Source organism: Pteropus vampyrus, unplaced genomic scaffold (genome assembly GCF_000151845.1).
Source record: "Pteropus vampyrus isolate Shadow unplaced genomic scaffold, Pvam_2.0 Scaffold26, whole genome shotgun sequence".
NCBI classification, from domain to species: Eukaryota; Metazoa; Chordata; class Mammalia; order Chiroptera; family Pteropodidae; genus Pteropus; species Pteropus vampyrus.
In genome coordinates this window covers 4,084,931-4,100,998 of record NW_011888807.1, presented here as the reverse complement: position 1 = coordinate 4,100,998, position 16,068 = coordinate 4,084,931, and the positions used below count along the sequence as shown (strand labels likewise).

At 31.7% G+C, this 16,068-nt stretch overlaps 1 protein-coding gene across 2 annotated transcripts in view; it reads left to right on the top strand.

Annotated features, from left to right (window-relative positions):
- EPHA3 (EPH receptor A3) overlaps positions 1–16,068 on the top strand; it is a 338,669-nt gene that overhangs the window by 51,865 nt on the left and 270,736 nt on the right. The gene's annotated exons all lie outside the window — the stretch shown is intronic.

Here is a 16,068-nt window from a genome sequence, read left to right as displayed (position 1 = left end):
TCATAACCATGTTTCAAGAATTACATTCTGATACTTTTGCTTAGCTGGGTAAGGGAAGAAAAACTTTTTAACAGATTTGAACCTACAAAGAGGTTCTGTTTAGTATCATGTCATGGTCACATATTTGTAGATTGGCGCAAATAAGCCTTTGTACTACATGCAGAATTTGATGTTTCAAATTTATAAATATAAAAATGCTATGTAAAACTATAAAGAAGGAAGCATTTACTCACTAAAATAAAGTAAAATATTATACAAGAGGCTTACCTATTTCTGTCAAGTTTCTTGTGACAGAATTAAAAATGAGCACATCATATTTTTCAAATGCCTCTTCTCACTGAGTCAGGCAGATTCAATTTCATGGCAACAACCCAATACTGAAATCTGTGGGAACAGTAATTTTTCAAATTGATTGAATAACTAACCAGCACTAAAGAAAGAGTTGCTGTCTTTCTTTAAGGCAGAAGCAATGAATTCTGACATGCAATGTAGCAGATGGTGTATATGATAGAGTTTTTTTTCCCTATGATAACACAAAATGATACTTAATTTTGAGGCTTATGTTGAAAGAATGTGTTAAGACATAATATTGCAAATTGCCTCTCACATTTGTTTTATTCTATGAAAATGGTAAATGATAAAATAATGGGGAAGAAAACAGCTCTTATAAGTATTTAGGATTGTTCACTAATTTCTTAATTGCTTCAGGTACAACCTCAGGCAGACAGGGCCTGTTTCCACAATTTCATATTTTTTTCTTGTGATACTATTTTTCACAATCTTTAAAAAAAGAAAATGTCTGTTATCAGGGCAGATGTTCAAGACTCTACCTGGAATGCTGTGGAAATCCTCCTGAAGGAGGCAGTTGAAAGAAGAGCAACACAAAACCACAGAAGGTTCATGCCTGGACTTAAAAATAGTTTGAATCAGGAGCCCCACGGAGATGTGCACGTCACTAATAACATGTCCTTCATGGCATTGCGTAAGCCTGACTATAATCTTTCCATAGACAGAAACCCTCTGTTTGGGTGGAAGGAATTTTAAATTAGTTTTCTGTGAACTAGATTGCAGTTTCTCCCATTCGCTTTTTGTTTCTTCCTCTTCCATAACCAACTGCCCCTTCTTCTCCCACTACCTCCTTTAAGTTTAAAGCTATCAATGCATGTATTTAAATGTCCTTGGAAACTGAAAGTAATCTAGGAGGTTATTAGCATATTATTACAAATGTTAATGGCCTGACACCAAAGATGGGCTTTTTTCTTTTATGGGTGTTGTGAACATTATGAGTTTAAAGGGGGAAAATCTTCCCTATTCAGAATATTGCCCTGGCCCTTCATTCACATGTCAGGAGCCCATTGTGTGACCAAACCTTGTCAGAGGTTTCTAGATATTTAGTGGCAGCAGCTTGCCATTGAGAGCTGAGAAGAGGGCTGTTGGGAATGGGGAGAAAGAGTAGCCTAGGCAGCCAGGTGGTGGCCAACTGGCCAGTAACTGACAGACAATTTAACCTAACTAGGCTGTACAGTCAGGCCTGTGTTACAAAAGGCCCACATGTGTCCTTAGCAAGCTTCATTAACTCTTTTGGCTTGAGCTATACTCCTCTGACATATTAATTAGTTGCAATGCTTTCTCTTATTCCAGCTTAACCTTTCCATTGGTCACTCAAGTGGATCCACTGGAAGCTATTAGAATAATATGTATGCAAAATTACTGGGAAAAAATATTCTCTATCACTGGACTAATTTTATATGAAACAATAATGATAAAAAGAGAGTAATCATAAATATTTTACCCAGAATGGTGATTTATTTCATGTTGTTAATAAAAATAAAGTATCAATTATTATGTAATCATATGCTGTGATAGGTATAAAATTGTATTTTTTTCTTCTGTTTCTACTGAAAACAAAGGAAAATACTATAAAACAATATTTTTTGAGGCATTTTAGATTATCTTAATTACTAGGATGACCTGACCTTCAGTTTGTAAATTGATTCAGGATTTTTAATAATTTTCACAAGTTAAAAAAGTTTTAATAAGGGAAAGCTATTAAAGTACAGAGCATTCAGAATATGTAAAAATGTTTCACATGCATATAGGTAGACTTAAAAATACATATAACTACATTGACTGACAAAAAAAGTGATGAGATATTTTGTATGTAGTCTTTGCAACTTTACATTCCATACATTTATTTTATTTCACAATCAAGTGCTATATCATGTGAACTAAGACTATAGGTGCATCAAGTCTTAAATTTAATGATGGATGAACCTAATTTGTATTCGTTCATTTTCCTTATAAAACATTTCTTGGCAGAGATGTTCTATAGATATAAATTATTTTAGAAAAGTCCAAAGGCCAAAAATGCATTTTCTATATCTACACTTGGTAAGCAATAAATCTACAAAGATATAATACTTTTAACTTCTCACAGCAGACTAGTCACCTGTCAAATCCATTGAGAGTAAACTCAGTCTCGTTTGATCATTTTATATCTTTTGATTTTTTTCCATCTCAAGCAGTTTTATATCATAATTAATTCAATATTCTAAAGAAAAAACCTACAAAGAAAAAATGTGTTATTTGTATACTTTTTGTCAAATTATGAATTTTCATTAGCTGTATAAAATCAATCATTCTATAAATAAACTTTGCCATTGTTTTAAGCTGCATTGCTAGAGAGAAAGAAGCTGTGTTCAAAGCCTGATAATGAGCACTGCTCTTGCTTATTTTTTGATCAGCCTAATTATATTGTTCCCAGCACTACTTTGTTAATATATCTCTTATTTAGGCTGACTCTAAAAAAAGCAAAGCTGACCTAATTAATACCCATGGGACCTTAAGAGTGGGAGATTTATAGACCCATAGGTCCAGATTTCAATCCTGGTTCTGTGCCACCCATAGCTCTGTGGCCCTGGGAACCTGCTAAACCTCTCTGAGCCTCAGCTGTTTTGTCTGGAAAGCAGTGAGACTACCTTGGGAGATGATTCGAGGGAATATAGTAAGTATTATTGTTGTTTTCACAGTAAAAATCTAGAGAATCATAGCATTAAGTCATTTCATGGATAGAAATAAAAGTATATTTGCTACTAAAAAAATAAACCTAGCTTAGGCAATTTTCTCTATGTTTAAATCCAGATTGGTTAGTTTTAAACCATATAAAAATGATATACTGCCACAGTTAAAGAAATGAAAAAGATTTCTTAAACATTGGCTGATGTTTCCTAAACAATGTTCAATAAAACTTAGAGTGACTTTAAAATATTGGTGGTAAGTAAGCACTGGCTGTCGGATAGTATCCTCTTCTCAGGTGATTTCACATGTATGTGTTTTGAGTATATGTTTTTTGGGGGAACAGAGTTGAAATTGGAGATAGAGGCAAGAAAAAATTCTCTGGCTATTGTAGAGAAAAAAATCAAGAATAATACTATGTAAGAAAAATGACACAGAAATGAGTTGTTATATTAGTTTTCATTTAGGTTGATGTTTATATTTGTTAAGTACTCAAAACTTAGGCATATTATCTGTTGGTGAAAGCTGCACATTAAATATCAAGGAGGCTCAGTTAGGTTTTTGTGGCACTGGTAGATGTCTTCTATTAGGGCCTAGGTGTTCCAATGAATTTATGTAACGATAAAATAAAGATGCTAACATCTGTCTTTAGAAGTATGTGAGTCTTCTTCATAATCAGGAAGAAATCAGAACAGAACTGATCAAGGCAAATATATGGGTGTCACTATTGTATTTCATTATTGTTTTTATTAGGTAAATTAGATTATTTTCAGCTAAATGCCATGAATTTATTACCTGGGGATTCTGCATGTTTGAGTTTGATTTTTGATCCATTTCTAAGCAGCATGTGTGCTTACATAATTTGCATATCATTTCAGAGAGTAAAATTATGGAAAGATTGATTGGAGAGATTACTGTGTTGTAGCAAGTCTGTCTTTTTTCCCCTAAGAACTCCTGCCTTGAATGTAAATCAGAATTTATTATTACAAATAATTTTTAAGTTATAAGCTAGAGCCAGTGGTTTTGGAAACACTTTTCTTGAAAAGTTATTTTCTTTTTTTCCTAAGCATCAGGTTAAATTATGAAACAAATATCAGAGTATGATATCTACGGAGATAATAATACTTTATAAAGGCAGGAAGTTTGGAATAAATATACACTAGTCAATTTAATCAAGTGTCAATATTTATAAGAGTTACTGGTTTGGCATTTTTAAAAAATCAAATCAAGATTTGTAAATCTGACAATAGCATTTGCAAAGGAAAAAAACAAGACAGCATTTTGCGATAGTTTTGTTTGTCTCAGTTTAACTAGGGGCATATAATAATAACATTCTCTGGCCCTACATAATGCATTTTCAATTAAAGCAACTTTGAAAATCTGATGACAATAGGTTTTAGAAGGGGAAAAAAAAGTAATTGCATTTTTTATTTGACCCTGAACCTTTCACCTGAAGAAATAAATAAGCGTTGGTTGTATTTGGCATTAGAATGTTGTCTTTGAAAATATGCCCTTTTTATTTGATGTGATTCAAAATAATGCTTAAACAAATTGGGTCACAAGTGCCAGCACTTGATAATATAAAGTGTTGTAAAAATGATTGGTGTTTACAAGTACAACTTGCTCCAGGAAAATTTGGCACCACTTTAAGTTGGAAAAGTGTCAATATCTTATGATATATTTTATAACAGTCATGCACAGATTACAAGATACGTTCCAAGTACGAGCTCTAGTCAACTTTAAATTCTTCGTTTAAAGTTGTGATTTTCAGGTGCAATATAGGTACTGGTCATTTATTTAAGCACATCATTTTTGAAAACCAAAACACAGAAATGGGCAAATATATATACTTTAGTAGGTTGAGGTTTATTTTGAATTGTGTTGTAATATTAACTTTTTAATATTTTTGACTAAATTAGCAAAAATTTTATTTTCTTCTAATAGACTTCTATAAATATTCTTAAATATTAGTTTGCAAAATTATTTCATTCCTACAAGTTAGTTAAAATATTTTTTTTTATTTTTCAATTACATTTGACATTTAAAATTGTTTTATATTAGTTTCAGCTGTATGGCATAGTGGTTAGACATTTATATAATTTATGAAGTGATTCTCTTGATAAGTCCAATACCCGCCTGACACCATACATAGTTAATACAATATCATTGACAATATTCCCTATGCTGGACTTCACATCCCAGTGATTATTTTGTAACTACCAATTTGTGCTTCTTAATCCCTCCACATTTTTTACTCAACCCTCTAACCCCTCCTTCCATATGGCAACCATCAGTTTTTTTCTATATGTCTGTCTGTTTCTATTTTGTTTGTTCATTTATTTTGTTCATTAGATTTCACATATAAGTGAAATAATATGGTATCTGTCTTTCTCTGTCTGACTTATTTCGCTTAGCATAATACCCTCTAGGTCCATCCATGTTGTCACAAATGGTACGATTTCATTCTTTTTGTGGCTGAATTGTATATATGCCCCACATCTTCTTTATCCAATTATCTATTGATGAACACTTAAACAGTCTATTCAATAAATGGCATTGGGAAAATTGAATGGATATACACACACAAAAAATGAAACTAGACCACTTTTTTCACCATATACAAGAATACATTCAAAATGAGTTAAAGACTTAAATTTAAGACCTGAAACATTAAAATTCCTAGAGGAAAATACAGGCAGTAAACTCTCTGACATTTTTTTTGATATATCTCCTTAGGCAAGGTAAACCAAATAAAAAATAAACAAATAGAACTACATCAAACTAAAAAGATAATGCACAGCAAAGGAAACCGTCGACAAAATGAAAAACAGCCTATTGAATGGGAGAAGATATTCACCACTGATACATCCAATAAGGAGTTAATATCCAATATTAATAAAGAATTCACACAATTTAATACCAAAAAAAGAAACAAACAGACAATCTAATTAAAAAATGGGCAGATGTCCTAAATAGACATATCTCCAAAGAGGACATATAGATGGCCAATAGACATGAAAAGATACTCAAAGTCACTAATCATCAGAAAAATGCAACTTAAAACCACAATGAGATATCATCTCACATCTGTCAGAATGGCTATTATCAATAAATCAAAAACCAACAAGTGTCGGTGAGGATGCAGAGAAAAGGGAACTCTCATGGACTGTTGGTGGAATTGAAAATTGGTTGCAGCCACTATAGAAAACAGTATGGAGGTTCCTCAAAAAATTAAAAATAGAAGCAATTTCACTTCTGGGTATTTATCTGAAAAAATCCAAAAAACAAATTTGAAAAGATATAGGCACCCCATGTTTACTGCAACATTATTTAAAATATTTTTCTTAAAGAAAAGTTGTTATCTAAAATTTTCATTTTGGTTTCTGAACCTTGGCTTTAATTCTGTTCAGGTTCTCTTATATTTTGACACTCTGTGTGTTAAAAAAGAGAGGTCAAAATAAGAAGAGGACAAGGAAGAGCCAGGCAGCACCATTCTATTTTTCAGGACCTATTTTTTTTCTCTTGTTTAGGTTTAATCTGTTTTGTTGTTTTTTAAGTTATTTTTATTTTGGCTACCACTGCCTCCAACTGATGCTATCTTGAGTGTAACTTTCTTTTTATTTTATATGAACATTTCATATTAGTTTTTAGAAATATTTTCAATATTTTAATATAGAAATTAAATCTTATTCTAGCATTTTCTCACTCCATTTCTGTTGGTAATGCAAATCTCGATACATTCCAATTTGAAGACATCAGTAGCATAGCACAGAAGAATGATTATGGGTGTTCAAGTCAAAAATGACTTGGAGGCATACTTTTTTCACTTAATCTTTATTCTTGTCCTAGTCATTTAATATTTCTAATTTTCAGTATATTCACTTGTAGAATGAGAGTTATAATACATATCTAACAGAATTATATGTTAAATATTTTGTAAAGCATTTATAAATATTAACTACTTTAAATATTGCTTGGATCAAGTAGTATTACAAATGTACTCAATTATAAGTATATAAATAAATAGATAAAGTATTTGTCATTGTTGGAAATTTTTGTGTAAATTACTTGAAATTTATCTGGAATATACTATAGAACAATGAATTGAGGAGAATAAATAAAATTCAATAATGATTTTCAAATATGTAATTATAATTTTCATAGAAAATTAAAATACACAGTTTTCTAGGGTTTCAGACATTCATGAAACAGTGAATACACACAAAACATAGATACAATATGCACGCCACAAATAGACATACAAAAAGTTTTTAGAGATTGATGAATAACTAATACGTAAAATCAAAACATTTTCATATTTGTAACATAGCGTAAAGGGCTGATGTGTATGTGTGTGTGTGCATGTGCATGCATGCATGTCTCTCTTAGTTCTATCACTACCCAAAATTATTTGGAATTTTCCTAAATATTTTAAGAGTAGTTTTTCTTTTTATGTCTGATTTTATATCTTAACAAACACGTTTACCTCTAAGATTGTGCAGAATGCATGCCAGCTACCTGACAGCAATTCTATGCAGCAGGTCTGCAAAAGCACTTGTCTGAGCATTGTGAATGCCTTGGTGTGCACTGACAATTGAGTGCTGAAATCTCTGGGGGAGCTTCCAGGAGGGACTGCAAGTCTGATTCCTTGGATTGCCTGTCCACATTTAGAATTCTAACAATAAAAAAAGATTTATCTCTTATACATCTGCCTTCCTTCTTCACATTTGATGTTCTCTCTCCCTTTGGTAAGATTTCAGTCAACAACTTCAAAGAGTTAACACAGGCTGACAGCACACTACAGATACCGAAGGTTACTTTTCTCTTTTTCTCCTTAAGATTTCATTTTTGTCAAAATTTTTGAAATTATCAATTAGATTTAAGAATGTTTATTACAAAGGGGTCTAGAGAACCCCCTCAAATGCCAGAAATTGTATAAAAAAAAATTAAGTTTTAGTTCAGATTAGTGGTTGCAAATTAAATACACTGTTTTATTACAGAACCCTGTATATCTTCCTCTGGTAGTTTAAAGTGTGGTCCTCACGACAACATTTAATGTTTTATAATTGTATTCACTGTTTTCTGATGCCTACTATATTTCCTTTTCTACCATCCCTCTTTTCCTTAATCATTTTATCTCTCTCCTTTTTAGGTAGTGTGTTACTCAAGTAAATGTCGTTGATCTATTAGTTTATTATACCCAAAATTTTCCAAAGAAATGAGGCGCAAAGCAAAAATATAATAAGTCTAAAGATAATGAAAGAAGAACTCCCAAAAGGAACCAAAGTATTGGAAAAAAACGATAAGGGGTGGACTATATTAATAACTATTTACTCAAGTATATTTCTATTTCTATTTTGGATTGTACCATTACTTCAAGGTGTAGTTTCTCTAGCATTATGCTCCACTGTTAATTAGGCGTGAAATTCTGAGGGCTTATTATCGAAAGAGACATACAGCCTTTTTTTATGTGTGAACTTTTCAATTTATTCTTTAATTATTTATTACAACTTACAAACATGTTTAATTTCTATCTGGATGTTTCTTTTATTAATTCGTAGAAAGACAGGACTAAAATATAATAGAATGCTATTAAATAACTTAGGATTTATCATATATTATAGTTGATTTAGGAATTAGAATTGGAAATCTGTCGATGAAGTCATATGTCATTGCAAAGTTGCACCAACGGTTTTGAAAGAAATTCTTGTTCTGAGCTTTTAGACCTTGGAAAATAATGGCCCATACGAATCATCTATTTATTACTATATATGGTACATTATCCATGAAGTTTGTGGATTAGGACAGATTTTGCATTAGTTATTTTAGGTTCATTGAAAATATATTTTAAGGATTTTTTGTTGTGGGTATTATTTATTATTTCTGAATAATGTAATTTAGTACTTAAATTATTAATACTTTCATGACTGTTACATCTTAAAAGATTCATATTTTAAAGTACTTTAAATATCTTAACTTCTATTTGCTGAGATAAATAAGAATTTAATATCATATTATTAGGAATAAGTAAAGAAAAATAAAAGATATGTTTTATATGAGTTGCTGCTTATCAGTAGCATCTGGATCTTGAGACTCAAACATAGCTGTATGTCTAAGGTCATAATTTTATTGCTTTTGGTCATCATACCATAAGATAGCCAATAAATATCATACCATAAGATAGCCAATAAATATGTGTGATGTAAAAACCATACTTGCAATGTGTTATGTTTTTCTAAAAGCAAGGGGTACAAAATATATCACTTATATTTTATTATAGAATTAATTTGCATTCTTTTTTTATCTTGAAGAAAATAATTTCTTTACTCTATACCCAACCATTTTAGAAATGTTATTTGTGATTTCTTGCAATGTTATTTATGTGCATTTTCATGTTTTACTAAAATTTCAAACAAAATTGTGAAATGACATTGAGAAGAAAATGATATGGGAGACTAATTAATATGTCTCTTTCTAGTATTTGTCCCTGTGTAATTCTGATCTCTACATCTCTAATCTTTTCTTCAGTTATCACTGAGTGGGAAATATACAAGATTATTAGAGAAAGAGTTTTAAATAAATTTAACTAAATAGAAAGGAATAGGAGCTCTAAGAATATGTTACCATCTGACTTTCTTTCTGAAATAATAGAACACACACTTCATCTACTAAGAAGAAAAAATCATGGTCCATCCTGAGGCTCTTAGTAATCTTTGGTCCAGACTAGTCCAGGGGGAATGTAAAAGTATAAAGTTCGAATCTTCTCTCATCTATTTTGTTTGGATTGAGGTCACGGGTCGGGCAGAGTGGGGAACTATGTGGTTAACTGTAGTGAAGACAGCCTTTGAGCTAATGCTAAGTGTTATGTTCAAATGTTGCCAATATTTTTAAACTCTAGCTACAAAAAGAAAAAGAAAAGGTCTTCGAAAAAATGTGAACAATGAATTCCTTGTCTAACTCTTTTTCATTTTTTTCTATTAACACATAGAGTCACAAATGCATGTTACCAAGTCAAACACACTCACACTTGTAGATACATGTTCCCAGCAGGATTTCATTTGTGCTTAGTGCTGCGATTGGTGAAAAACTCTCTCATGTGTGTAGTTGTTTTCATTTTTGAGCTTGTCACAGCATGAAATCAGTGTCTTACTGAGAGAAGTCTTTTTTTTTTTTTTTTTTTAATATCCTGAGACTTAGATGCTAGGTAATTTGAATGTCTGAATATGCAGGAATATAGCTCAAATGTGGTTTGTTTGTTCCTATTATTTCCTGTTATCAAAGAATAGAAAAGTTACAGTCAAACAATGTGTCATGTAGTTAAGGATGTTTAGAAAAACTGTTATTTTTGTTTCCATATTTTTTCTATAACAGAGTGAATAATTTCTTTCCTAAAAACACCAATTATAATTACCGATTATAAGATATTCAAACAGCTATGCATTCATTAAAATGATTTTCATTAAAGCCCTCTTTTAAGTTCCATATGTTGAAAATATTTTAGAGAGCGCGATCTTGAAAATAAAATATTTAGACATTGTCATTTAATACAATTCTAAACCTGTTGTTTCTTTCTTCGCTGTGTCCTGCTCTACCATGAACTGAATAGGGAGTTAGTTTCTCTCGATTTTCAAGGCTGTATACTCAATTCCCCAATGAGAAAGATGAGACCATACCCTTAAATTTATAGTGTGTATATTTACTGACTGGCATGCGACAGGAGCACTAGTTAGGAAGCTACGGCTTTATGATGATTTGGGTCAAATGTTGTTTTGACATAGTGCTTATTTTACGGTAATCGTCATATTAAACTGAGGAGAGTTTGCTCATATATGCAAAATGCAGAGTAGAAAAACAGCATTACAAGGCCAACCGAGATTACAGTTTACTTGCCTTGTGGTGCAGCTGATAAAACAATTGGACTGTTTCCAAGATTTCTCGACTGGACTCCAGCTTTGTCATTTATTTTTCTCTGTCATTATTTTTTAAAGAAAAAAAACCTTATTTTCATAAAATTCAGAGGTGGTAAACCTGTACTTTACGTGAAAGAAAAACACTTTTTTGTAAGTGAAATGCATATGGAAATACTCTGACAAGTTTAGTTTGTGTAATTTGTTAGGATTTACATATAGAGGAGGAGGTAAAATATTTTCCAGAGTCTTAAAAAAAAGAAAAAATATTTTGTAAGTCTTTTGACCAAGACGTAGATAAACTAAGTGAATTGTTAAATCTCTTTAAACAGAACATTTTCCATGCTCTTTAACATGTAATAATTAAATTTTGTTTTTATAGTATTTTTATAATGTTTTTTTCTTATTTAAACATGTATGTGCCTGTTATAATTGAGCAATTTGTATTTGACAGACTTTAAAATAATCTCCTAGTTTTATTAAACAACTCCCTTAATCTACATGTTTTTGTTTACAACGCAGTTTATTCTTTTTAGACTTTCTATGAATTTGCATATATTTATTGGATTTCTGCCTTGTTCTCAAACATATAGTAACAGCGGTTTACAATCTAGCTGAGTAAATACAACAAGTATATATTAAATAAATAAAAAATTACACTTCTGATTTCTATTGAATTTTTTTTTCTTACAGCAAAAGGCAGAAATTAAATACTGTGTGATATAGATCAGTTTTGTACATGAATTAATTTTTTTAAAGAAACTGATAGACATTCCAATAGATCTATTGGGTAGGTAATCAATAACCAACTCAGAAGAAAATGCAACCAAATAATGTACCCCCTAAAAAAAATTTAAAAGACCATGATGAAGATGGCAGTGAAAAGAGATGTTGAAGCACTTAGTACTGTGTGACGATTTACACTTGTTCGAGTTTCTGAAGTTTTTAGGGCTATAATTAATAAATGTTCCTTAAATGTTGTCTGCCAATATTATAGCAGTTCTAACTACATAATTAGAGGGGTACAGGGTAGAATGAAAATTCCTTGTTTAAAAATTGTAAATAATATTAAGATGGTGACAGCAGAGCTTTAAACCAAATACAGACCCCTCTAATTAGGCATGGAGCCCTATGCAACTGCATAGATTGCAGGCCCAAAGAGCCAGAGCGGTAAAGCAAGGTAGAGTGAAAGTCTCCAGAGTCAGACCTGGTTTCCAATTCTTCAAATTTTTATTCCTTGTTTGGCTTATTACCAGTACTTTCTTCAAATATTGCCGTGAAGATTAATGAAATACTGCATATAAACTATTGAAGCAATCATGGGCTCTTTGAGATCAGTGAACAAATGATAATAATTATCCATTCTTATTTACACATTGCTCTATTTCACTGAAATCTTCCTCTTGTTTACTATATAAATTTCTCTTCTCTATTACTCCTTTTTTCTTTACTATTTTGCCTTCATATTTTAATCAGTCCTACCCCACCCCACTCCTTTCATTGAAAGATAAACATGGGCCTTGTACCTTCTTTTAATTTTTATAGCGAGGCATGTCTTAGTGGTGGCACTTTACTGTCCCAACCATGCCTTCATTCTGAGAACATTTTTTCAACAAATTTCCTTGACATCTGTAAAAGATCAGTCCCGGAATGTATAATTGCTGGTTGTGTAGCCTGTGCAGTACAGAAAATGTGGCTATTCATCGTGGAGAGTAACCCAGTCACTGAAGTTTATATCTATGGTAGTGCCCCCTTCTCTGCAGGGATATGTTTCAATACCCCCAGTGGATGCCTGAAGCATGGGATAGTATGAAACTTTTACCTTTTCACTTAAAAGAAACCCTTCGGCTTCTCTTTGGTATGTCCAAATTGCCAGCATCACTACTTTTGCACTTTGGGGCTATTATTAAATAGAATAAGCGTTGCTTGAATCCAAGTACTGCAAAACCGCAACAGTCATCTGATAACTAAGATGACTACAAAGTGACTAATGAGCCAGAAGCATAGAGAGCATGGATAACCTAGACAAAGACAACTCATGTCCTGCGTAGAATGGGGAGGAATGGAGCAGGAAGGTCTGAGGTTTCATCACACTATTCAAAATAGTGTGCAACTTAAAATTTATGAATTGTTTATTTCTGGAATTTTTCATTTAATATGTTTGAACATAGTTAACAATGGGTAACTGAAACTTTGGAAAGTAAAACTGCAGATAGGGTGAATTACTATATCAGGGTGTCCTTTAAAAATAAAAAGTAGGAATGCATTAATACCTTGGTATAAGGAATTTTATAGTTTGAACAGATGTTCAATTGAATCTCCATATAGTTCACATAGGTCCCTACACATTTCGGTAGTTTCAAAAGATATATCTTACTTTATGCCACGAAGAGGAAAAGATTTAAAATAAAAGGAAAAGTCAACACATATATAAAATTTGAACAGGAAAAGTATGGCTTAAACAACTTTTTTAAAAAAATTGTAGGTATTAAATTTGTGTGTATGTGGTTATAATTCTTTTGTTATCTGAAAATAGTATATATGTATATAAACTTTTAGATATAACCAACACAAACTTAGTATATCTTTCTACTTCTGTAACAATGTCAAGTAAGCGAGGTGTTCCTCACTCACTTTCTCTGAGGAAATCTTAGAGAGATGAAAACAATCCTATGTGATATAAAACCTCATGCTTTATGTTTTCCACAATACATGGCATACATTACTTTGTTTTTAAATGTTTTGAATAAAAATTTTCCATGATAGTTTGGTCCTTGAGTTGAGATACGCAAAGCAGACACTGAAGTTTGTTAGAATGTCAGACATTTTTGAACCTGAAAGGAAACTGATTAGAAATATGATGTTAGTTTGGAGATTTAGGGAGGTGATTCTTGAAGTCAGATTCCCAATGTAATTTACAATCATCCAAGTGATGATACATATAGCTCCCACTATATTTAAAATCTATAGATTTAATTATTAAGTATGTACTTGTAATTTGAAAAATTGAATTCAAAACATATTAAAATTTAATACAAATTATAAATAGAACCACATAAACTAGAATCGAATTTCTAATATATTTCCCCCTGCCTCACATGCCTTATTGAATCCTTGAGATATGTTTATCTCATTTTGGTTTGTCCTTATTATGTACTGAATGTTTACGTCTGCCCCAAATTTGCATGTTAAGCTTAAATCTCCAATGTGATAGTATTTGGAAGCGGGCCTATGGAGTAACTACTTCATGAAAATATAACCCTCATGAGTTGAGTGAGTGCCTTTATAAGAGACAAGAGAGAGATGATTTCACTCCCTGCTGTCTGCCGTGTGAGGTTACAACAGGAGATAGTCATCTGCAAATCAAGAAGTGGATCCTCACCAGACTGAATCTGCCATCACCTTAATCTTGAACTTCCCAGCCTCTAGAATTGTAAAAATGAATATTTGTTGTTTAAGCCATCCAATTCATGGTAATTTGTTATAAGACCCCAAGCTGACTAAGATAACTCTGGGTTATGCTTTGGGTGAGATCTACGAGATTTGATGTTTTCTCAAGGTTGCGATCAGATCTTTTCTTGTGTCACCCTGCCAAATAATCAAAGATATGTTAACATTAACCTGTTCACAGGCTGTGTTAAGCCCACAAGGCTTTAATATTTTCTACTTCTCCTTCTTTTCTATCACTCACCCAATTATTGCCTAGAGTTCTGAAATATTCTACACACGCATACACACATACACACACACATTTTCTCAAAGGTGATTTAATCAACCTTACAAAAAAAGAATTTGTTTATATAAAACAGGTACATTCTAGACATTTTCTATTACTATAATGATTTATTTTTGAAGAATTTGTGTTTTTTAATTATGAACATAAATCTTGAATTTGCAACTATATACATTTTTTGAATAACTCAAGTAATACCAGTTATTTTTTTTAGTAATTGGGAAGAAGCTACAGATTTTTATACTGATGTCCTATCTAAAATTCTTTTGCAAAACTCTAGGCTTGATTGTAATTATGATTGTAGTCTTTAAGATTCTGTGGATTAAATAAAATTATTAAATATAATCATGAGCAATTAAATCTCCTATGAAAATAAAACTATTTTAAGGTTGTACTCTTTACAAGGGAGAATGCTATTTTCTTTTGTATTCAAGAAGGAAACGTAATGATAAGCATGTAAAAGTAGTTGAGTGGCCTGTTGATTTGTTGGAGTGACTTTATCAAAATGAAGGCCCCTGTACAGCACTGGTATCTTAGTAAATTCCAGGCCACAGGGATTTAATGGCATCAGAACTATCATCCTCTATTTGTGCTTAAAAGACCTCCATTCATTGGGTTAGTAGTTTACATTGTCATTAATCAAATTAGATTCCAGTTGTTTTGAATTTAATTTAGATATGCCATAACTGATTCTACTTGAAATAATCACATACAAAAATTACAAAGTAGTAGTCAGTAAAGGACTTTTTAAAATAAATAAGCACTGGAACAAGCAAACTCTTATGTTTTTCAGGAGTATAATTCAAAATATAAACACATGCTGAAAAGCTCTTTAGAAAAATCAATGAAAGATAGTGTACTCATGACATTCAATTTTTTTTATGCCAGAATTCCTGGCATCTCTTGTGGTTGCTAAAACAAAATGAAATAAAACTCTTAAAAATGAAAGTTTTACCATTTTCCTCTCTACTTTTCTAATAAGGCTGAGTGTTTTGTAGCAAGATGATGATGGAGAATCAGGTGGGAAAATAAGGGGCCTAGGAAAAGGGAAAGCGGCGCTGAAATTAGAATGTCAAGGGAGGAAGTGCTGCTCCCAGGATGAAATCATTGAAGTGCTCTTAAATCTGTGTCCATTACAAACAGGGGGTTTGGTATTTCCAATTTGGAAAGCTTGTCCTTGATTTCCAAATGTCTATAATAGAAGAGTCAACTTTATTATTTGCTTCTTTCCTTTTTCTAGATTATTCTAGTATAAGCTCTGAGCTTTCTCTGCATGTGTTTGCTGTGAAGACTGCACAGCTGTGTATATGCACCTATGATAAGGGGATGGTTAAAAACCTAAACCTTGAAATATTATGCTGTCTCAATATATAATACAAAGTAAAAACAATTAAAGGGATGTAATTATAAGAA